This window comes from Lagenorhynchus albirostris, chromosome 2 (assembly GCF_949774975.1).
Source record: "Lagenorhynchus albirostris chromosome 2, mLagAlb1.1, whole genome shotgun sequence".
Lineage (NCBI taxonomy): Eukaryota > Metazoa > Chordata > Mammalia > Artiodactyla > Delphinidae > Lagenorhynchus > Lagenorhynchus albirostris.
In genome coordinates, this window is record NC_083096.1 from 44,688,867 (window position 1) to 44,713,987 (window position 25,121).

General features: G+C 39.4%; 1 protein-coding gene and 1 pseudogene across 1 annotated transcript in view; one reads left to right on the forward strand and one right to left on the reverse strand.

Moving 5' to 3' along the window:
* The window catches only part of HMCN1 (hemicentin 1), a 526,172-nt gene that overhangs the window by 494,527 nt on the left and 6,524 nt on the right, over positions 1 to 25,121 (reverse strand). The gene's annotated exons all lie outside the window — the stretch shown is intronic.
* On the forward strand, positions 23,651 to 24,030 carry LOC132515786 (cytochrome c oxidase subunit 5B, mitochondrial-like; annotated as a pseudogene).

The window sequence follows — 25,121 nt, forward strand, 5'->3', positions numbered from 1 at the left end:
TCCAACATTTGTAGATACATTTACTCACAGTTAGAAAATGGTGGTTCTATCCTTTCCATACACTAAGCCTCAATTATAAGTTTTACCAGTCCTGAAAATTGAAATTATTCTCTGGGGAACACAGATTGTGTTAACTGCTGAATCACTTGCATGCTAGTGGAACCCAGAAACTTTCCACTTGCATGCTTATATACTGACCCTATAGTCATATCTGCCTTTCTTCCAAAGTTATTTATACTCAAGTTGTTAAATAAAATGGAGACTGACACCATTTAACTTAAATATTTGGTCTCAAAATCCACAAGTGTTCATGATATATTCAGATAATTAAGACCAATTTAGGCCATTGTTTAAGGTATTGAAGAGGTCACTCATACATCTATATCATTATCTATACTTCAGTTGAATGTAGAAACTGAAATACAGATTTAATGTAAGTTTAATGCACTTTGAATTATCTTTATGTATTGACGAGTTAGAATTTAAACATTAAAAATGTCATTTATTCATTAATTTCAAATAAATTTAAATCAAAAGTTAACCACATAAAATATAAGATCTCACAAAATCTACTCTTATCAAAAATATAGAAGGTTATTCAGAGTATAAAATAGTGTGGTTTAATCCTTTGTTATCAGTCCCTTGGTTTAATTTTCTTTTTACCATTCTTTTCTTTTCTCTAAATTCTATTTTTTCCCCTCCAATCTGCTAGGCTTGCAGTTTCCTATTTCCTTAAAATATTTTCAAGTTCATCTTACTGCTTTAAAGATAGGACTGTGTCTTATACTCTGACAATTCGAAAACCTTACATTCTTGTGTGTCTGTTGTGGCAGCTGGTTGTTCCTGCTTGTTCTTATCCTTGGTGCCTGGCTTCCATGAGTGCTTGATTAAATTTTACTGTGATTTTCCCATTTCACTCATGGAACTATTGGGTTGGCCAAAAGTTCATTCGGGTTTTCCACATCTTACAGAAAAACCCAAACGAACTTTTTGGCCAACCCAATATGTCTGGGAATTCCTGGGAGCCTAGGAGCTTCATTTGCTTCTACTAGGTACACACAGGGCACAACCAGTTCAGGACCACCTTAAACCAAATCCACACCGAGCATTCTTGAAAATTCCTAGGTGAGGTGTATTTAAGCAGCACATCCTTGAGAACATAAGGGTTTGGCTGTAACTTCTCAATGATTTATTTCATTTTGGTTTGATTTTTGTGCCATCTTCTACTCAGCACTAAAGGTGGGAGGGCAGGGAGTCTTGACCTCTGGCTCACCCTTACCCTGAGGGGATAGCCTTGGGATCTCAGCTTTACGCAGAGAGGTTTCCCCTTTGACTGCCTATCACAGGTGGGCGCTGGGCTCAAAGCGACCAGGTTTTGCAACCTAGAATAATCCCTGCCCATGTCCTCAAGCAGAAGTGGCTTCAGTGTTCCACTTACCTTTCTGGGTTGTCATTTTCCTCTAAGATTTTAGCCAGGTAATTCCTTACTATTTTTTAGCTTTCTGATGCTTTTAAAATTATATATGTGTTCATCCCAGGTTTTTTAGCTGTTTTCAGTGGAAGCATTGGTCTGAGTATCCTAGCCCACTATGTTTCCAGAAATAGAACCCTCCCTAGATTTAATAAGCCCCATTAAAGCAAATGTATTCTACATGTCTGAAGTGTGTGTCTGTGTGTGTGTGTGTGTGTGTATATATATATATATATATATATCTTATATAAGGATACCGGTGCATAGGACCCCAGGAGTAACTGAACAATCCAAACCACAGAAAGAGAAGCTTTTTACGATGTGCCGAGATGGGAAGAACTGAAAACAGTAGGAGACTGTGAGCCTTCACTCCGCGTCAGAGGTTCTCAAACTTTAGAAAGACTCAGAATTGCCTGGAGGGCTGTTAAGAACACAGATTGCTGTGTCCCACCTGCAGGGTTTCTGAAGTAGGGCCTGAGAATTTGCATTTCTACTGAATTCCTAGGTGACGCTGATGTTGCTGGTCCAGAGACCACCCTTTCACCACCCTATTGCAGGGAAGCTCTGGAGTTTCACTGCTTAGATCCCAATCCTAGTTGCCCCTCTACTACACCTGTGAATTTAGACATATTTTCTCACCTTCTCCACGCTTGTTTCCTGTCTCGGTGACTAAGATTCCTCACCTGTAATAAGGAAACTGGTAGTACTTACCTCAAAGGGTTTGTTGAGAAGATTAAATGAAACGAAGGATGTAAAATGCTTAGAATAGTGCCAGTATTTAGCAAGCACTTGGTAATATCAGCTATTACTAATATCATTAACACTCACCTATTTTTTTTTTTTTTTTTTTTGCGGTACCCGGGCCTCTCACTGTTGTGGCCTCTCCTGTTACGGAGCACAGGCTCCGGACGCACAGGCTCAGCGGCCATGGCTCACCGGCCCAGACGCTCCGCGGCATGTGGGATCCTCCCGGACCGGGGCACGAACCCGCGTCCCCTGCATCGGCAGGTGGACTCTCAACCACTGCACCACCAGGGAAGTCCCAACACTCACCTATTTTAATTACATCATATTTCAGTATTTATTCTCTTTTTTACCTATGTCCAATCTTATTTTCTTTTGTGAAGTTGCTTTTGCTCCCGACTCCCTCCCTCCTGCATGTCTTTAAAAATATTCTAGCATAGTTTCCTTGCAACTTTAGTTTACATGACACTCACAGACTAGTAGTCACTCTCCCCCTTCATGACTGTCTACTTTATGACTTCTCTATTGCCAATCTTTTGAGTTTATTAATGACTACTGTATACTTAGCTCTTAATTATACTTCTTAATTACATACTTAATTCTGTCCATTTTTCCCAGTTTAAATTCCCAAGAGAGAATCTGACTAGTCAAATTATCATTTGCCGCCATGCCACATCACAATCCATGAACTTGCTGCCGTTGGACCAGGTCACCCTCCCTGGTCCCATCAGCTGTGGTGCAGCAAAATGAGAGGGTGGGTGGAATAAAATGAGGCTGCAGAGGGCTATCTCCAAAGCAGTGACTATGAATGGGGACGATGCACTAAGAAAGGCCTGGAAATGAAGCACACACCATGACTGACAAGTCTAAATACCACTGTAAGCTTAAAAACATTTGATGTTTTTGCTCAATTTGTTCTCATTAAAATTAAGTACTGTGATTAAATTCCATTATATCCAATAATTTCTCTTTTTATACAGACCCTATTCAGATATATCTGAGCTCTCATGTCATGTTAAGAACATTGGAGGCCGTCAGCAATAAGTATAGCAGGACCTTCATGAATGGGAATAGGAAAAAACTGATCCCATGACAGGGGTGAAGTTCTACTAAGTGTATATTTACACTGTCTGCTTTGATATTACTATTAGATCCATCAGTCAGGAAATATGATAAAAGGGATAATTTTTGAAGACTGCCTGAGAGAGTGATATTCAAAAGAAAATCCATAAGACAAACATGAAGAGCACAGCAAACATTAATAAGGATGAAAACAACATTGCAACTCTTTCTAGAAATGGCATCAGATAATAATTCTATACAAACTGTGGGAGTTCCTTTAAAAACACCATCTTGAAATATTAACCATAACAGCCCTAACTTCTTACAGAAATACTGGTTGTGGATCCATCATCTATGAGTTTATTATGAAAATCTTCACTGAACCTATTTGAAATGTTGAAACGTTACATGTACACTTTTACTCTCCCTCATTCTCCACTTCACCATGCAAAGCAGAAAATGTAGGTTTCTCACCTCAAAATGTCCACTAACACATTATATGTACATATATACGGTATATATGTTCATATATACTTATCTTTCTTGAATTCATTTTATGGGATTCCACCAGCTGTTTCAAGAAGTTAAGAGTTGTGAGCCATTCTTAATGATATACATTTGTTTTCCATTTAGGAAACTGACTGGACCTTTTCTCATGGACCCCATCACAGGGTTAGCATCCAGCTCCTGGGTCCTAGAATATATTTTCTCTTCCTGACCTGAATAAACGACTTGCATGAACATTTTTGTTCAGGTATTCCTCAATTGTGTGAGACTGTCATATCATTTGAACTCTAAATTATAAAATAAAAAATGTTACAAACATTACAGCACATAAAACTTAGAGCATGACTAACTGTCCAACAGAGAGAACAGGTGACCAGGTGAATTAAGTAATCTCTCATAGCTTTACCCTTCTCATCTGTAAAGTGTGTATACAAAGAACGTACATCAAGCCAAAATTGTGAGAGTTCAATGAGACAATGCATGTGAGCAATTGGCAGAGTATTTATGTTTACGAAATGTAAGTTCCTTTCCTTTTCTTCTACAGTATATAATAGAAGACAGAGCCTGCATTAAAATGTGATGCTGCTCTTTATTTTTATTGAGCATTTAGGAAGAGATACTATAAAGTTCCTTGAAGAGCAGCCACTAGCTTGTTCCAAAAGTTAATTAACATAAAGAGCCAGATTCCAGCCAGGGGAGGAGAGAGCAACAGTAAAGGGTATCATTTTATACAAAATCTTTTTTGTGTCTCTACGTTCAGCTAGATTGTTCTGATCCTCCCTCAAATGGATCCTTTCAACAGCTAAATCCTCATTTTGGGAATGTGCCTTTGTGTCTCTGTAATTCCAGCCAACTCTTGACTCCACACTTCACCCTTGGAATTTTCCCTCAGGCCTAAATTCATCTCTGTGGTTGTCGGCCTGTTTCTAGCTGTCCCAGTACTAGTTCTCAGGTTTCTGATACCATGTCTGGTATCAGCTCTCCCTCACATTTTGTTGCAGAACATGGAATCGCTCCAGGCATGATCAATTTACCAGTGTCCCTGGGTTTTGGGGGCCTAGGTACTTCCAGTCTCAATGCTACCCTTTTCTAGATAACCTCCCCAGAGGACAGATCTCCTCTGTTCTTCTCATGCCCCTAGCCCTGTTCCTTAACCTTTGGGCTATAACAGCTTTAAGCATAAATAAAGGGATAAAAATAAGCTAACCAAAGAAGAAACTTCCATCATTTGAGGAAGACAAGAAGGAGGTGGACAATAACAGGTGGAAAAACAAAAACCACTGTAAAAGTCTTTAAAAGTTTTGCATAAACATCCCCAGTATTCAAACAACTGGGATCTAGTGGTCTTAACCAAATCTCTTCTACACTAAAAGCTTTCAATTCAGGTTCTTGGGGTGTTTTTCCTTTAAGTTATTGTTGACACTTTTATTATCAGAACTAGTGTCAAAATGAATTCATTTCATTACCTATCTTATGCTACGGTCAATTCTGCTGAAATCCATCTGTCCTGTCCTGTTAGTCTCTCTGCCTGATTTCATCACTAGGAGGGATAAAATATACTTCTCCTCTGATTAGTGAATGACAGACTGATACAACTTCTAGCTTCCCCAGTTTTCTTATTTGCTAGGAACCATGACTATGGGAACTAAAGTTTCAGGATTAACCTAAAAAAAAACAAGCAAAAACTTCATTCACTTTGCTTTAATAACCACAGTGTCCAAGCTAAATATGAGCACCTTAACACAAGTTACAAGTACCCAGAAGATGTGCGCTCAGAAACGCCACGTGTGCTCAGCCGTCCGTAAATAAAGTCCTACATAACATCTGCAAATCTTTCCTGGTGAAACTGGAACTTCATTATAAAAAAAAAAACCCAATAATTTGTTTTAAAGTGCAGAGACATATAAAACTGCTCACGGAAACCCCCTTCGAAAAAATAATAATGTCAGTTATTCCTTTCCAAACAGAATTGCAATGCAGGGTAGAATGTTAAGTCTTCCCCTAGAAAAAGGAAATCATTGTTCTAAAATACTCTTCCGCTCTTTTTTTCCTAGAGTACAAATCAGGCAGAGTATTCTACATGGAAGTTCTTCTGGTCCCCTAAAACTGGTAAAACTGAAACACCTATTATGAGCCTGTTTAAATAGGGTACCAGGCCAGGAAATTATCCTTTGTACACAGTCAACTGTAAAGGTGGATATTGTTTTAAGACATGGCTTCATATTTATCACTATTTTTTCTCTCATGCTAACACTTAAATTTAGCATTTTTAAGATTAATTATGTAAGACTTATGATCTTATTAATAGTCAAGTATCTCTCTCCTAAGACTTCACTTGACCATCTTACTCTCCTGGTCATGTTCTTCCTTAGTTTTTATGTGTCTACAGTCAAAAGTCTCTCCCCATGAACCTACTAACTTCATATTGAAGCTCACACATCAGCCAACAAAAACAGCTCTACCACTCACCTTGACTGACTGACTGCTCTCCAATTTCACCATCTCCTTTTCGCCTCTGAGTCTTGAACATGCTTCCCCTCTGCCCTGTGCCATCAGCCTTTCTCCCCAGCTATACCTCCATCCCTTCAGCCAAGTCTAACTGCAGTGTCCCAGATTGGGGGAACGTCTCCTGGTTCCTTGTCCCAGTCCCACCACCTTCCACTGAAGACTGGAAAAATGAATAGGCCGTGGGGCGGGTAGAAGAGTATATGTACTAGGAGCTTGGTTCCTGGAGATGAATCGTGGATTTCAAATCTCAGATCCACCATTTACTAGTTATGAGGCCCAGGGCAGGAAAACATCACTTCTCTGGGCCTCTGTTTCCTCATACACGAAATATAAACAATATCGTTATTTTGTGAGGATTAAATCTTTCAACGCATGTAAAGCACTAAGAACAGTACCTGATGCACAGTAACTATTCAGTAAGCATTAGCCATGAGTATTACTGCCACAAAATCTGGATTTCCCATATCCTATTATATGATGTTATAATGTAATTATATTATAATAAAATAATTACAATATATTATTATATTGTAGTTGTATATTATATAATATATTGTGATATAATTACAATATATAATTATAATATAATGTTATTATATTATATGTAATTATATTATTATAATTCTTATTCTTACAGCATGATCTTCCAAACATTATAAGCTCTGTAAGACAAAGGATCTTGTCTGACTCATTTATTGCATTCTAAGCACTAACTATTCTATAAGGCATAGAATAGGCACTCAAAAACATTTAATGATTGAATGAATAAGTGAATTATTGTCAGACAGTGACTCTACCTCCAAGTCATGAGTCCAATCTTCCATTTAGGGAACTGTCACTGTATCCCTACAAGCCCATGTCCCCCACTAACAAACTAGAGGGGTTCAACTGCTCTAGAATGACTTCTCAACTTCTCTCACACCAAGTTCCACTGTGCATTACCTTTTAGGCTTTTGGACTTGAGTCAGCCATTGGACTGACCATTGGAATACTCTAACTTGATGTTTTGGAATCTGGACTACATTAGTTGATCCTTAGACTTGCTGAGTGTTTGCACTTGGTTTGTTTCCTGGACTATTTATAGGACTTGGTATCCTAGCTGTGCATAAGAAATACCCTGCTCTGGGTCACCACCTGAAGGAGCATTTCCTCACATTCAGTCTATATCCTATCCCCACCAGGAACTGAGGAAATTGACAATATAACACCCCCAACTATAACTTTGTTCACTAACTAGGTGGCTTTAAAGAGAAGAAAAATTGGGCTTCCCTGGTGGCGCAGTGGTTGGGAGTCCGCCTGCCGATGCAGGGGACATGGGTTCGTGCCCTGGTCCGGGAGGATCCCACATGCCGCAAAGCGGCTGGGCCTGTGAGCCATGGCCACTGAGCCTGCGCGTCCGGAGCCTGTGCTCCACAACGGGAGAGGCCACAACAGTGAGAGGTCCGCGTACCGCAAAAAAAAAAAAAAAAAAAAAAAGGAAAAATTATCTGTTCTAATATCAGTTGGAATTCTATTACTTGTTACTTTCTCATTATTATGGTACAATGACAATAGGTGTTAATAATGACTTGACCCAATACATTCAGTATCAGTTTACTCTTCTGTGTTTTATTAGTTGTAATGTTTAAGATCTTCCAAATTCATAACACCATCCTATTGTCCGTGACATGTAACAGAAAATGTTTCATGCTAACAATACTACAAGGTTATATACAAGTCCATATCAAGGGCACTAAAACAATGGTATTTCATCTGTTCATTCAAAAACATGTATTGAATTCCTACTATACTGTTGTGTATTAAAATAAAGGATAGAGATGTAAAGATGGATAAATCATATTCTATGCCTTTAAAAGTTCATAAATTAGTCGATTTCAATTTAGGTTAAAACAATACTGAAGCATTTGAAATTAAAGCAGTTTCCAGTTTTGCTCTTCACCAACAAAAACGGTACCATCATGATCTTGAAGGACAGCTGCTAAAATCACCTCTTTTGAAGTGTATTATTTCTATTAAATCTTTCTAAATATATGTAGAACAGATCTAAAAGGACTGTCTCTCCTTATGACCCTTCATTTTTCGGTAAGTATAGAGTCTAATAGAATAACAAATGCATTATAACGCTCTGGTCTTAATATTCAAGGAACATCCCAGGAAAGGCAGAGAGGGAATCAAAGTTCAACAGCCATAGACCTGCTCCCTCCACAATTCTCCTCGTCTGTACAGCACACTCACATTTCTGCTACGTTAAAACAGTAAAAATGTGTTCATACAGCAAGAAGGAAATAAGGGGAATGGACAACACTCTCAAGTGTTTATAATCATAGACAGTACAAAAAGCAGGCTCTGGTCAAGCTCTGTTTAAATGTATGCATTTTTCTTCCAATAGAGCTGTAGCCTGTCAGGAATAGATGTAATTTGCGCTCTTAAACCTCCAACCATGGCCTTCACTAATGTTTCCGTTCTGTTTTGCCTATTAATACACTTCCAAGGAACACTTTTGGGTTAGTCTACAGTCCTGACTTTGGAAGTAGAAATACCTGGATTTGAATCCCTCCCCCACTACTTGAGGACATCTTGATCAAGCTCTTTAACCTCTCTGATCTTCACTTACACAATGACAGAAATAACAGCTACTGCATAAATAACATATGAAGATGCCTAACAAATGTTGGTTCTCTAACTGTTGAGTCAAAAATTAATTTTTAAAAAAGGAGAAGGAGTAAGACAATGAAGCCAGGAGGGAAAAAAAAAAAGAATAAGTCAGGGGGAAGTAACAGGAAGAGGAGGAGAAAAAGAAAAAGGAGAAGGAGGAGGAAGACAATGGAGAAGTTTTTTAAATCATGTCATCAAGTATGGAAACCATAACCCACTGGCTTCAAAAGCAGAACAGCTATAAAATTAAAAGAAAAACAGGAAATAAAGCCATAAACTGGTGGTTTGCTTGAAATGCTGTGTATCAGTGAATAAAGAATGAATGAATTGTACCAACCTAATAGGGCTGAGAAAAGGCAGAGGCATGTGTAGAGCATTCCTAGACAATGTATATAGTTGACCCTTGAACAATGCTGGTTTGAACTGTGCAAGTCCACTTATCCGCTGATATTTTTCAATAGTAAATACTACAGTACTACACTGCCCATGGTGGGCTGAATCCGGGGATGAAGAGGAACTGCAGATAATGAAGGCCAGGGTTAACCGTAAATTATAAGTGGATTAACCCCCGCCGTTATTCAAGGGTGAACTATATATCTTCCAACAAGCCTAGTTACAGTCCAAATGCCACAGTTGTCAAAGAATATTGAGAAGTGGTAGTGAGACAGGCTATAGCCATTTTCAGGACTGCCTCTTCTATCAGTATTTTAAATGAGGATGATTTTATTGTTTGTAATTGATTCATCAATTCAACCAATATTTATTGAATGCTTTCCCTCCAGTTCTGCCCTCCAGCACTCTATGGTCTAGTAGAGGATACAGGATAACATCCACAAATAACCAAAATACAGGATTTGTGATAAATATAGTGAGAAATACAAATGAAATATAATAAAGACTCAAACGAAGAAAGAATTACCTTTGGTGGGAGTAGTCTGAAAAGGCTTCATGAAGGAAATGATATTAATTCATTCATTATGCATTAAGCAAATACACTGTGGCATTTTCCCATACACCTGATACTATTTTAAGGAGTCAAGAAACACATCCGTCATCAAGACAGATGAAACAAACTTTCAAAGAAGAAAATAATAAACATGCATACAGATTTATACATATATAAATAAGTTTAGACAATGACAATTGTTTTTGAATATTGAAATAGGGTAGTCTGATGGAAAGCAATTTCAGGCAAGAGGAGGCAACTTCGGGTAATGTAGTCAATAAAAATCTCTCTGAATTTTTAGCATTTGAGCTGAGAATTAAAAATATTCTTAGCAGGGACTTCCCTGGTGGCGCACTGGTTAAGAATCCGCCTGCCAATTCAGGGGACACAGGTTCAAGCCCTGGTCCGGGAAGATCCCACATGCCGTGGAGCAACTAAGTCCGTGTCCACAACTACTGAGCCTGCGCTCTAGAGCGCGCGAGTCACAACCACTGAAGCCCGCATGCCTAGAGCTGGTGCTCTGCAACAAGAGAAGCCACTGCAAATGAAAAGCACGCACACCGCAACAAAGAGTAGCCCCCGCTCGCCACAGCCAGAGAAAGCCCGCATGCAGCAACAAAGACCCAACGCAGCCAAAAATAAATAAATACATTTATTAAAAAAAAAAGAAAAAAAAAGAAAAAAAAAGAAAAAAAAAGAAAATATTCTTGGCAGAAAGAATAGGAAGTGTAAAGGCCTTGAAATGAGAATGGGCTGAGCATGACAGAGAATTCGTAAGAAAGAAATTGAAAAAGAGTGCAGGGCTTCCCTGGTGGCGCAGTGGTTGAGAGTCCGCCTGCTGATGCAGGGGACACGGGATCGTGCCCGGGTCTGGGAAGATCCCACATGCCGCGGAGCGGCTGGGCCCGTGAGCCATGGCCGCTGGGCCTGCGCGTCCGGAGGCTGTGCTCCGCAACGGGAGGGGCCACAACGGTGAGAGGCCCGCGTACCGCAAAAAAAAAAGAAAAAAAAAAAAAAAGAAAAAGAGTGCAGAGAGGTACTCAGGTGGCAGATCACATAGGGCTTCCTAGGTGAAGGAATTTACCAGAAGGAATTTACATTTTACTTAAAATCTGTAGGAAGCTGTTGAAATGTGATTTATTTCCATTGTTAAAAAGACTACCATGGCTTTTGTGTGGATGGAGGCAAGACTGACAGCACGGAGACCAGATGGAAAGCTATTACAAAGTTAAGAGAGATGCTGGTAACAGTTGACAGTAGTGGCGACTGAGAGAAATGGACAGGTCCAGGCTGTATTTTGAAGTTAGAGCAAAACATGTTGAATAAGTGTGTGTGTGTGTGTGTGTGTGTGTGTGTGTGTGTGTGTGTGTGTGTGTAAAATTGACTGACTTGACCATTTAGAATGCTGGTAGAGAAAAAGGTAGAGAAAGAAAAGTGGAAAGGAATTCATGTTTATTGGTCATCTGCTATGTCTAGGCACTTTATATCAATTACTTCATTTAATGCTCACAACAATTGCAGAGGTAGATATTATAACCCCTCCTTTTTTTTTTCTGAGATAAAATTAAGGGAGAAATATGTTAGGTAAATTGTCCAAGGCCCCATGACTAGCAGAGAACAGTTTCAAATCCAGGTCCTTCTGACTCAAAACCTGTGTCCTTTTTTGACCTAGTATCTCTCTGGGGCTGTGAAAAGGCATCAGTAAAGACACAAGGTAAGTAAAGGTATGCACAGGAAACATCAGTGTTTCTCAGTGTGACTGGAGAATGTTCACAGGGGAATAGTAAGAAACTGAACTGGTTACAGCCTTTAACAACTCTCTCTTCTCCCAGAATTTCACCATGATGTCCTGTAAAACTCTCGGCTTAAAGCATCTCTCCAGCTCCACCTCCCCAGCCATCCACACTTACTGACTTCCACTGCCAAAACTCCATTTGTGAGCATTTTCTGTCCATCCTATGGATGTGATTTTCTAGAAGAGCCCAGGTTTTCTGAGTGCTGCACAGGAGATAAGAAATTTGGTTCTCCTCTGCTCCACTCATGGGGAGCCCCTTTGCTCCTATTCCCATCTCTCTGGAACCTCACCAGCCCCAGAGAGAATAATGGGGTTCCCAGCCTCCTGTGATTCTCATCAGGTATGGCTGCCCCGGCCTGCCAGTCCTCAGCCCGTTCCTGAACCCCAGACATGGTTTACAGAGCAGCTGTGATCTCCTCAGCCAGCTGATAAGGTGACACTTGAGACTTTTCACTCTAGGTTTCCCAGCCTCATACAGGAATGTCCAAGCAGCACATGATGGTCTCACAGTGGCCAAGGGTAAGTTCTAGAGCCTTCCCCTAGCACTGCACCCTGAGGCTTAGCAGCAGCCTCCACTGGAAAACCAGTGAAAGACAGCCTTCCAGGTTTTGGCCAATCCTGATGCTGTTTGGCCTACACATCTCCAAACCACCCTGGACAACCTGCCGAGTTAGCCTTCGGCCAAGCTACCTGACCCACAGGATGTGGCTTTTTCTAATCTCCACAGAGGGAACTAGATCAGGTAGAGGTCCTGGATTAAGAAGGATACTACTATGTAATAACAAAATGGATAAATCCACCAGGTAAATAATTTTATATGCACACAACATTATAATGTTACAACAAAGAGAGTAAAGACTGGCCAAAGTACAAGAAGAAAGAAACAGATGATAGTGTGTGATTTCCATATATCGCTATCACAAATGTATAGGGCAAGCAAATAAAAATAATTAGAAGTACAGATTTGAACAACAGGATCTTAGACATATTCTGTAGCACTTAATATGTGCCAGGCACTATTATAAACACTTTACATATTAATTAATTTAACCCTGAAAATAATTCTATGAAAGGGTACTATTATGATGCATATTTTACAGATGAAGAAACTGAACATAGAGAGGTTATGCCCAAGTTCACAGAGCTAATAAGTAGCAGAGCCAGGCCTGAAACCCAGGCAGTCTACCCCAGAACCTATATTCTTAACCACTATGTTATACTGCCTCTCTAAATAATACAATTAACAAACTTATCTAAATTATATATAAAGAATCACATATCCAATAAGCAGAGAATACTGTTTTTCAAACACACTCAAAATATTTAGAAAATAATAATTGACCAAACTGGCTCATTCACAAAAGCAGTCTTTACAGTTTTTTAAATAGAAAAAAAGTATGAATTAAAGTTAAAAGCCTTAAATGTCTGTATTATGAATAAGATAGGTAAAAATAAACATATAAATTTCAAAGTTAAAAAGAAACAACAGAACAAAACTAAGGAAAGTGGAAGCTAAGAAACAATAAAAATAGGGCCACAAATTAATAAAATAGAAAACAAAAAAATAGAGATGATCAAAAAACCAGAGGCCATTCTCTTGAAACAGACAAACTGATCATGCAGAAAGAGAGGGCACAAAGAAATAACACTGGAAATAAAAACTGAGTCATTGGTATGGATACACTAGAGTTAAACTTCCTTTACTGCCATCTTTATCTTGGTTGCAATTTCAATGGGAAAAATTTTAGTTTAATCATCAAACATGATGATAACTTTAGTGTATTCTGAAGAGGTTTTTTTTTTCCTTTAGATTAAAGGAGTTATTATATATTCCTAGTTTTCTAAGAGTTGTTTGTTTCCTTATTTGATAATGAATAGATATATAATTATATTGAATGCATCTACTGAGATGATCATATTATTTTTCTCCTTTTACTAATATGATAAATTACTATTTATTTTCTAGTGTTCAACTAATCTTCTTAGCCTTGGGATTAAAACAACCTGGTCATTACATATGTCCCTCTTTATATATTGCTGGATGGATTTGTTAATATTAATTTTTGCATCTAGATTTATGAGGGAAGTTGACCTATAATTTTTTTTTTTTTTTTTTGTGGTATGCAGACCTCTCACTGTTGTGGCCTCTCCCATTGCCGAGCACAGGCTCCGGACACGCAGGCTCAGTGGCCATGGCTCACGGGCCCAGCCGCTCCGCGGCATGTGGGATCTTCCCGGACCGGGGCACGAACCCACGTCCCCTGCATCGGCAGGCGGACTCTCAACCACTGCGCCACCAGGGAAGCCCTGACCTATAATTTTTCTTTCTTGTATTAGCCTTATCAGATATTGGTACCAGGGTTATGCCAGCCTCAAGGAAAGTGTTCCCTTTTTTTTTTTTCATGAAGTGGTTTCGTAAATTGTGATTATTTTTCCTTGAATACCTGATAAAGCTCTCTGAGCAATCACCTGGGCCTAGAGTTTTCCTTATAGGCAGATATTTTACTATAAATAAAACTTTTTTAATGGGAGAAAATTGGATACAGGAAAAGAATACAGAAGGAAAAGTATGAAGATATGAGAAGTGACCTTTCAGCAACATGGCAGACTGAGTTGACAAGGAAGACACTCACCCTACAAAACAGAAATGCTGGATAAAACATTAAATTTCCTTTGTAATAAAAAGCCAAGCTCAAATAATAAAAATAAAGGGAAATCTCCCAAGTACCTAAAATAAAAAAGAAACTCAAACCAGAAGTAAGCTTCAGTTGTCACCATGTCAGCAAAAGAGGGTGTCAGATCCTGATACAGGGCTTGGCTGCTAAGATTTTAATGCCCACTGAGTACAGTTTTCAGAGTACCCTATTTAAAGCCAAGTCTTATCAGTGAAAGTGATCAGGAAAAATTCCTCACACTAACCTAGAAAATTGGCAAGAAAGTTTACTATCTATTCAGGTATATAATTGGGGAATAAATCTCCTGAGGCTAGATTGAAACCCTAAGCAAGAAACATATAAGGGTTTAGTAGGAATTGTACTAACTGCATAGTGCAGGAACCCAAAGCCAAAGAAAATCTGCCCACAAGCTAATTTTAGGACCTCAACAAAATCAAATGCAAAACCACTCTGTAGAAACACTAGTAAGTACACAATCCAGCGTATGCTAGACTCCCTGCTAAGGATGCACTCACAGTCAACAATCAGCAACCACACAAGGAAACAAACCACAATGAGGGAGAGTCAGCAGACCAAACAGTTGGAAGAATCTGCACCACTCTAAGAGGTAGAAATAATACAACAATATTAAAGAGACTGTAATATTGAAGAGCATACAACACAAAATAGGCAGATTTGAAAAAGAACCAAATGAAACTTCTGGGAAAAAAAAAAAAAACTATGGTTATTGAAGTTGAAAACTCAATGCATGACTTAAAGAGTAGATTAGGAGCTTCCCTGGTGGCGCAGTGGTTGAGAGTCCGCCTGCCGATGCAGGGGACACGGGTTCGTGCCCCGGTCCGGGAAGATCCTACATGCCGCGGAGCGGCTAGGCCCATGAGCCATGGCCTCTGAGCCTGCGCGTCCGGAGCCTGTGCTCCACAACGGGAGAGGCCACAACAGTGAGAGGCGCGCGTACGCAAAAAAAAAAAAAAAAAAAAAAGAGTAGATTAGAAAGAGTTGAAGAGAACTTAACGAAAGATTTGAGAAAATCATACAGAATGTAGCAAGGAGAGAAAAAAAAAGGAAACTATGAAAGAAAGATAAAGAGGCTTGGAGAATCAAATGAGAAGATCCAAAATGTACTTAATAAGATTTTTTTGAAGGGGATATTACAGAATAAAGAGAGAAATATTTGAAAGATAAGAACTGTCCAGAAATGAATACAAACTGAAGTCCTCAGGTTGGGGTGGCAAACCAGGTTCCAAGCAGGAAAAATAATATCAAATCCAAGCTTAGACAATAAAGAACTGCAGAAACAGAAAGGCAAAAGAGATCAATCTTGGGCTTCCCTGGTGGCGCAGTGGTTGAGAGTCCGCCTGCCGATGCAGGGGACACGGGTTCGTGCCCCGGTCCGGGAAGATCCCACATGCCACGGAGTGGCTGGGCCCGTGAGCCATGGCCGCTGAGCCTGCGCGTCCGGACCCTGTGCTCCGCAACGGGAGAGGCCACAACAGTGAGAGGCCCGCGTACCGCAAAAAAAAAAAAAAAAAAAAAAAAAAAAAAGAGATCAATCTTAAAATAACCAGAAAGAAAAGACAGCTTACCTAAAAAGGAATGACAAACCGAGAGAAGACTTCTCATCAACAAGTCAGAAAACAATAAAATATCTTCAATGGGCTAAGTTAGGTACAGAATTCTACCTACCTACTAATCAAAAATTAAGTCGCTATAGACTCTCAAAAAAAATAAAAAAGACCAAAAGGATTTCCTATTATTGGAGGAGGTCACTGAGAGGACGAGACCTTGAGCTGGAGACTCCTCACCCCCTTCTCTCCTTAGAATGTATGTTTGTTCAGACCACTGTTACCAGATTAGGAGCTACTTCAGGGGCAAAGCCTTGAGAGACTAATGTGTTTTTGAGATCATTCTGTACTGTATACGTGACTGAACCCCATTAAGGCCTCCACATAAACTCCAGTTGGTGGATGTAGAAATCAACTCATCTTGTAGCTACCCAAGACAAGTCTCGTATGTAAGTTCCTTTTTTTTATTAAAACTGCCACTTATGAATCTAGAGTGGTCTTCCTCTTTCTTTGGTCTCTCCTTGCCCTCTGTATATACCGGGGGGTTCAAATTTCTCCTGGGAACTCCTGAGGTTGTGAACCAACACCTACTTATATACAATTCCTGAAGAAAACTACTAAAGAGTGTAAATAATTTAAGAAAGAATGGAAAAAAATACCTTGATATCTGTTATAAGGTAGAAGGGGGAAGAAAACAAGTGAAGTTATCAAAGGAACAAATTAAGTCCATATAAGGTACAGTTGATAGGTTGCATATTGAATGACACTTTTCCAATACTCCAGAAAAATTCCTTGGAAGAGGTGAAATTTTGAAAAAATCTTTTAATTACAGAAGAGAATATGTCTGGCACACAGAGAGACACTCCAACATAGCGTGTGGCTTAGGAGAAAACTTCAAGGCACAAGCGGGATCACCTGACCCAAGGGCTAGTGAACAAGTTCACCTAAGAAAAGCACGGAAGACCCTCTGGGGAATATGAAACAATAGAAATGAGGTTTTCTGTGTGCTCCAGCAAAGGTCTCTGAAGTGGAAATAATGAACTAAACAAAAAGCAAAACAGGTTTCACTTTGAATCTAAAAAATTAATATTCCAAGTAGTACAGTATCTTTTTAGAATTTTGTTCTCTACTGCTTAATGAAATTATGTATTTTCTGGACCTTCTACTTGGTAAAAAACAAAAAGAAAGAAAAGAAAGAGAAATATTAAATATTCATCTCATGTATTTATCTCTTCCCCATCAACCATCAGTCTCATTTAACCAGCCTCTCCCCGTCTGATCTAGGCCAGAACAGCTACTGAGTTGCCCTGAAGCATTTTCGATGACAAACAGAGTGACTTCCAGCCTGGGAACTTCCAGGAATTCCTCCCACCTAAGAATAAAACAATGCTTAAAGGGAACCTCTCAGAGATTTAGTGCTAATGGAAAAATTGCTCCAATTTGTGTGTTTGAAGTTTCCTAGAAAAGAAATCCATAGGTATACAAACCCAAAATATTTTGGAACACACACATAATTCCCAGAATTCCTAGCTTCTGTATAATTTCCCCCATTTCAAAATAAATGTCTCAACATCTCCAAAAGAAAAAAAATCAAATAAAGCTTTATTAAATGTTTTAAGAGCAAAAAAAAAAGTTTTAAGAGTAAATGCTCTAAAGTGTTAAGTGATTTAAGAGTAAAATTCACCATTTTTTTAAGTCAAATTATTTCAAGGACTTAAATAGCATCCTAAACATATTAATACCTCTCTCTGTAACTCCCACTGGGAACCCTGTTCCTATCCAGAGAGCTCAGAGCTTAGAGCCCATGATACTCCCTGATGCAAACATTTTTATTAGAAACTTACAGAATGAACTGAGTCTATAGCAAAAGAGTTAAAAGAGTTTTGTTTTATTCGGTGTTAATCACTGGATGGTCTTAATATGGGTTGAATTGTGTCCTCCCTAAAATTCATACATTAAAGTCCTATCTCCCAGCACCCTGGAATGTGACTTTTTTTTTTTTTAGAAATTAGGATGTTTCAGATATAGTTAGTTAAGATGAGGTTAAGATACTGGGGTTGGGTGAGCTAATAATTCAATATGACTGGTGTCCTTATCAAAAAGGGAAAACTGACACAGCACACAGGGAGACCACCCTGTGAACATGAAGACAGAGATCTGCGCATCTACAAGCCAAGGAACACCAATGATCGTGAGCAAAGCACCAGAAGCTAGGAGACAGGCATGAAACAGATTCTCCCCTACAGCCCTCAGAAGGAAACAACCCTGCCAACTTCTTGATTTCAGCTTTCTAGCCTCCAGAACTGTGAGACAATAAATTTCTGTTGTTTAAGCTACCCAGTTTGTGGGACTTTGTTATGGCAGCCCTCACAAACTAACACGGTGTTCCCTTTGCCATGCCTTCCTGGGCACATCTTCTCAATTTCACACATTTCTCAAAACAGAAGAAGGTGGCAAAAAATAACCTGTAGAAAGCTATTCTTTTTCAGGAAATTTTGTACATAATGTGAGAGTTCATATAAGCCTCAGTTGCCTCCTACATAAAATAAATTTAACATCGACCAGTTAGGTTTTTTGTGAGCCACGCAATGTACCTAGTTCCGTGTCGGTCCATAGTAATGACTCAAAAAAATAAAATGGTAGCTGTTATTATTAGAAATAAAAATGATGCTACTAAGCCTGTGTCACTAAGATGTGTGAGCTGAAGTGTTCCCTCAGGAGTCCCTTCCAGCCATGCTGTCTGCAACAGATGACTTCATCAGGCTCCAACTCTCCCAGGGCCTGAACTGGTATCTTAAATTTATAGCCAAGTCTCAGACTTTGCAAACAGCATATCCTGCCCCGCTTTACATCACCATCATGTGCGATCACTGCCGCAAATGCAAATCATTCCTCTTCCCTTTTCCTCTCATCCTGTTTCCTCTCTCCTGACCCATTCATTCACATCCTATCTCCTCACAAATCCTGTGGCCTTCCAAACTATCTTCTCACAGGAACTCCGCATCTAATCCCCACTTTAGCTGAAACAAGGTTCTCCGTAGATGACGCCACCTCCCCTACAGCCCTCCCCAGTGGAGTCTGCTCATTCTTCAACATGCCATTCTGAGGTGTGTGCCACCTGACACCCTCTAACCTTCTTCATCATTGTCATCTCCCATCTGAAGACATCTCAATGAATCCTTATTAAATAAAAATTTGATGCCTGACTCACTGGCTTCCTCAGCATTTTAAGCTCTGTTATTATCCAGGTTACTTTAACACACATGTTCAACGCTGCAGACTCAAGTTCCTTGATTTCAATCCCACAATCTTCATTTCTACTCAAGCTGAATTCTATGATCAATCACTCTGGCCATTCTTACCAATGAATCCCAAATTCTTTGTTATATTGTCCTCACATGCAAAATCTCAACTCTTGTCAGTCCAGCACATCCAGATTTGACTCTATGATCTGTCACTTCAGTCTCTCTCTTATAAATATTCTTCTCAACCATATCTTAGTTCTTTAGCCACAACTGCTCAACGAAATCCCAGTCCTAGGTCAAACAAGTGATTAAACTCAGCAATTATACCCAGGCTGCCGAGAGCTACTGGAGAAAATCACAAAGGTAGGCAGTATTCAAGCATCACAAATTCATCTTCTGAACCACAACTCATCCTGGAAAACTGTCTCTGTGTCCACAGGTAACTTCTACCTCCAAAACTCCACCATTTTTCTACAATCCCTTACTTACCGTTCTGCCACTTCCCTCCTCTCAACAAATGACCCTCCTTTCTGTTTGAGAAAAAAAGAGTCCATCAGACAGGAAGTCACCCAACATCCTGTATCCTCACCTACCACCTTGTCCATGACTATACCTATCAATGGTCTGCTTCTCTCCTATTACACTCAACCAAAGGTCTTCTCCTGCCAACAGCCAATCCTTCTACTTTGCATTCTATCTCCTCTTACTTCCTCAAAGTCCTGGTTTTATAAAGTATCTGTTCTCCCTTTGGCATATTTTATCTCTTCTATTCTACTGACTTTTCTAGCAGTATTTAAATATCTATCCTCTCTCCCACCTTAAAAAATGTCCTTTCTCAACTCTAAATCCCAATTACTAATGATTATTGAGAATTTACTGTGTGAAAGGGATTGTGCTAAGTTTGGGACATCTAGTATTTCACTCCTCACATCAACCTTATAGAGTAGTAATACTATCCCCAATTACTGGAAGTGAAGCACAAAGAAGTTACAATCACACAACAAGTAATTGGTGGAGCCAGTCTTCCAACCCAGGCATCAGACTCCAGAGCCTATGCTTTAAACCACAATGTTATGTTTCATGACAGAACCACACTGCATTCATTAGCTCCATTTTCTTACCTGTCATTTCAGCCTCCTGACTCCACAACTCCAATGAAACTGTCTATTTTATTTTAATCTTTTGGTTAAAAGCCTTTATTTTCAGTAACTTTTTAAATGGATAGAGTTGACAACTTCTCCTGCTTTAAACTAACAACTTTTTAGATTTCCAAACCCTGCTCCTTCCTGTTTCTCTTCCTATTTACCTGGACTCTCCTTTGCAGAATCTTTTATGAATGTCCCTTCTTTTAAATGCTTGTGTTCACCATAGTTCTTGCCTGTCTTCCTTCTTTTCTCAGTCTACATACTCTCTTTAGATGATCTCGTTCATTCCGATAGCTTCAGCTATCACCTATATAAGTTTCAAGTGGAGAGGACAGTTACCTGGCACTATTCACACTAACAGTGACAGCTGGAAATGCTGAGGGGTGGAACCTGGAGACTGACAGGCCAGCCAAACAGATTCACACAGGGAGACATTTACTTTCATAAATTTACCATCAACCAAGATCTGGCTCTCAGACTTGCAAACTCAGAAACTTTAACTTGACACTGTCAGAATACTTTAAACAATAGAGGCAGATGTATAAAACTGGTATGCCAAAATGTGAGTTACCAACGAGGAATATAACTGTCTGTGAATCTGAGGTATAGGCCAGTCTGACCAGAGCATTCTCTCACCATAAGTAAAGTTCATGAGGTTAAATTATTTGGAGGCTGTTTGGTGAGCACGGAACCAAAACAAGAAGAGTTAATAGTATGATCCAAATATGTAATGGCATCATTCCATATTTATAAGGATAAACAGTCTATCACCACAGTTGGAACATTGCTCATGATGGACTAGTTATTTAAGTGTAGGATGAACTAACACTCCAAACCGCAGATAGAACTTGGCAAAAAAATATATATCTGATTTAAAAATGGGCAGAGGATCTGAAGAGACATCTTTTCAAAGACATGCAGATGGTCAACAGGTAAATGAAAAGTACTCAACATCACTAATCACCAGGGAAATGCAAATCGAACCCACAATGAGATACCACTTCACACCTGTCAGAATGTCTACTATCAAAAAGGCAAGAAATAAGAAGCGTTGGTGAGGATGTGGAGAAAGGGAACCTTTGTGTGCTGTTGGTGGGAATATAAATGGGTGCAGTCACTATGGAGAACAGTATGGAGGTTCCTCAAAAAATAAAACTAAAGCTACCATATATATGATCCAGCAATCCCACTTCTGGGTATTTATCAAAAGAAAACAAAAACACCAACACAGAAAGATATATGAACCCCCATGTTCACTGCAGCATTATTTACAATAGCCAAGATATGGAAGCAACCTAAGTGTCTGTTAATGGATGAATGGAAAAAGAAAATGTGGCATGCACACACACACACACACACACACACACACACACACACACAGAGGAATATTATTCAGTCATAAAAATAATGGAAATCTTGCCATTTGCTACAACATGGATGGACCTTGAGGGTTTTATGCTAAGTGAAATAAATCAGATAGAGAAAGACAAATACAGTATGTTCTCACTTATACGTGGAGTCTAAAAAAATTTTTTAAAAAACTAATGGATACAGGGCTTCCCTGGTGGCACAGTGGTTAAGAATCTGTCTGCCAATGCAGGCGACATGGCTTTGAGCCCTGGTCCGGGAAGATCCCACATGCCGCAGAGCAACTAAGGCCATGCGCCACAACTACTGAGCCTGCTCTCTAGAGCCCGCAAGCCACAACTACTGAGCCCACGTGCCACAACTACTGAGCCCATGCTACTGAGCCCGCATGTCACAGCTACAGAGCCCGCTTGCCTACAGCATGTGCTCCGCAACAAGAGAAGCCACTGCAATGAGAAGCCCACGCACAGCAACGAAGAGCAGCCCTCGCACACCGCAACTAGAGAAAGCCCACGGGCAGCAATGAAGCCCCAACACAGCCAAAAATAAATAAAATAAATTAAAACAAACAAACAAAAAACTAATAGATACAGAGAAAAGACTGATGGTTGTCGGGGCAAAGGGTGGGGCGGGCAAAATGAGAGAAGAGGGTCAAAAGGTACAAACTTCCAATTATAAAATAAGTAAGTCATGGGATTGTAATGTAGAGCATAGTGACTGCAGTCAATACTGTATTGTATATTTGAACGAGGCTAAGAGATTAAATCTTAAAAGTCCTCATCACAGAAAAAAACAGTTTCTAACATGTATGATCACAGATCTTGACTTATCGTGGTGACCATATCACAACACAGACAAATATCAAATCATTATGTTGTACACCTGAAACTAATACTATATGTCAATTAGGCCACAATTTTTTTTAAAAGGAACTTGGTTGTACAATGTCTAAGTCTGTTTCTGTGACTCTTTTTTCATTGCTGACCTCTCATACTTTTGGTTGAGACTTTATTTTGGACAAGTTAATGTATAAGGAACTTATAACAAAGACTACCACCCTGAGAGTAACAGTGACTCTTAAAGCTAACTTTACATATCTTTTCTCTTTCATTGTATGCCAATTTCATATTTTAATCTACAGAAGGCAATCATATTTCCCTTTTTTCCATGTTCTAAGGGCCAAGCCCAGTCTTTTGGACTTTATTAATAGCTCAGAAATCCATACCCTTCTTCCTATGCCCAAGTCCCCTCAATTTTCCTCCCTGAATTGCTATGATGGTGATGGCCTCAGATTTCAGCTCTCAGGACTGCCTTACTCCAATCCATCCAAGACATAAAGATCTAAAATGAAAACCCAATCATGTCACTTTTCACTTACAATCCTTTCAGCCTCCCAAAAGCTTTCAGGATGAAATCCAAACTCCTTAATATTTTTGATTAAACTGCTTTTACTCATGCACTTTCTCCAGGTAACACTTCTTCCAGAAAACCTTTGCTGACCATCACCCTCCTGAATTCGGGATCAGGGACATGCTCTCAGCTCACACAATTCCCCATGCTGTCTTCCCCACTATAAAATGTTTCACAGCATATAATACTGTTATTTCTCTTGCCTTTCTCCCCAAAGACTGTTAACTTCTTGTAAGCTATACCTCATTATCTTTGAATCAAAAGCACCTAGCACAGTCCTTGACAAACAGGGAGTTTATTACCTATAAATAGAGATAAGCAGTCATATACATCCTTGAGAATGGTTATTGTTTGCCTGATAAGAGACAAGCTATAAGCAAAACCAAATTCTGATTTACTATCCATCAATTAAAAGGCTGTCCTAAACCTAATAAGGAAAAAAAAAAAAACCTTCACCCTGTGGGAGTCATAGACGATTTTTCAAAATAGAAGCATCCCTACCAAACTTAACATATTTGATATATCAAAATTCGATTCCAAATGCTGGTAGCTGGCGAGATGGCTTCAAGTTTACTCTGCGGAGCTGAAGCGCTGGCCATGCAGGCCCTGACGGCCCGCGGTCCCAACGGAGTCTCCATGGTGCCCTCTATGGCATCTGGAGGTGGTGTTCCTACTGATGATGAGCAGGCATCTGGGCTGGAGAGGGAGGTCATGCCAGCTTCACACAAGGGACTGGACCCGTACAATATGCTCGCCCCAAAGGCAGCCTCAGGTACCAAGGATGACCCCAGTTTAGTCCCCTCCATCACCAATAAGCAGATAGTGGGCTGCATCCGTGAAGAAGACAACAGTGCTGTCATCTGGTTCTGGCTGCACAAAGGCGAGGCCCAGTGGAACCCATCACAAGCTGGTGCCCCACCAGCTGGCCCACTGAGCCCCTGCACTAACTCACTCAAAATGTGATGTAAAGTTTCTTCTTTCCCATAAAAACTAGCCATTACATTGGCTCCTCCTCCCATTAAAAAAAAAAAATTTGATTCCTACACTTCGAAGTTTTCATTGTGCAGAGCAAAACGTCTCCATATCCTCAGAAAACAACCAGTGACATGGGATCTACACTCTCAGGTTAAAAGAGTCTATCATCCTAGGAAACAAAGTTATCATTATCATTGTCTAACCAAAATCTCTCACTCTTAAATGTTAGTTCATTTCTTTTAGTTAGATTTCTCTTTGACTTAAAAGACCAGTCCATTTCCTCATGAAAACCCTTTTCCTGTAGGAGGTGCCAGAGGCAAAGGGAGACTAATAGCTTCTTGGCTCCTTTTTCTATATATAGTGAAACTGAAAACATTCAACTTGAAGTTTAGTTCATATAAATTGGTATAGGTTTTCAAGGTCTGAATGTGCAATACTTTCCTAGTAAAAATCTTTCTATTCTATTGCTCAGAAAAATATTCTAAGAGAATCTTTTCATAAAAGAAGTCCTAGAGTTTTTTTTAACACTTTGTAGGTCCTGGAGAAACATACAAAGTCACTGAGGGCTCAGAAGTTTTATTACAATGAAACTTTTAAGCGCAGAGACATGTAATGCTGCTATTGCTCCCAGTGAATCAAGTCCTTGTCACTTTAAGTCTCTTTGCAGTCCCTTAGCTTTCACTATATTATGATCATTAAAACCATGGACTTCAGTAATAATCTACCAATGCACTGATTTTATAGATAAAGAAACAAGTCTGGCAAGGTTAAACGATTTGCTTAAATGACAAGAATAAGGATGAGAACACAAATTTGTTCCAAATTGGACATTCTTTCTACCACATCGCATGGGCATTTTGTAAAATACTGGTTGAAACTAGTTTCTATTTTGTTCTATTTTATATTTGTTCTATTAGCTTCATGAACAAAACAACCTTTCCAGTAGCTGGAAACAGCAATATAATTCCAAAGATTTCCAATTCCTCTACTCCCATTCTATTTTAAACTCTCTCCAAACAGGCTTTCACTCCCATCGTTTCTTGTTGAGAC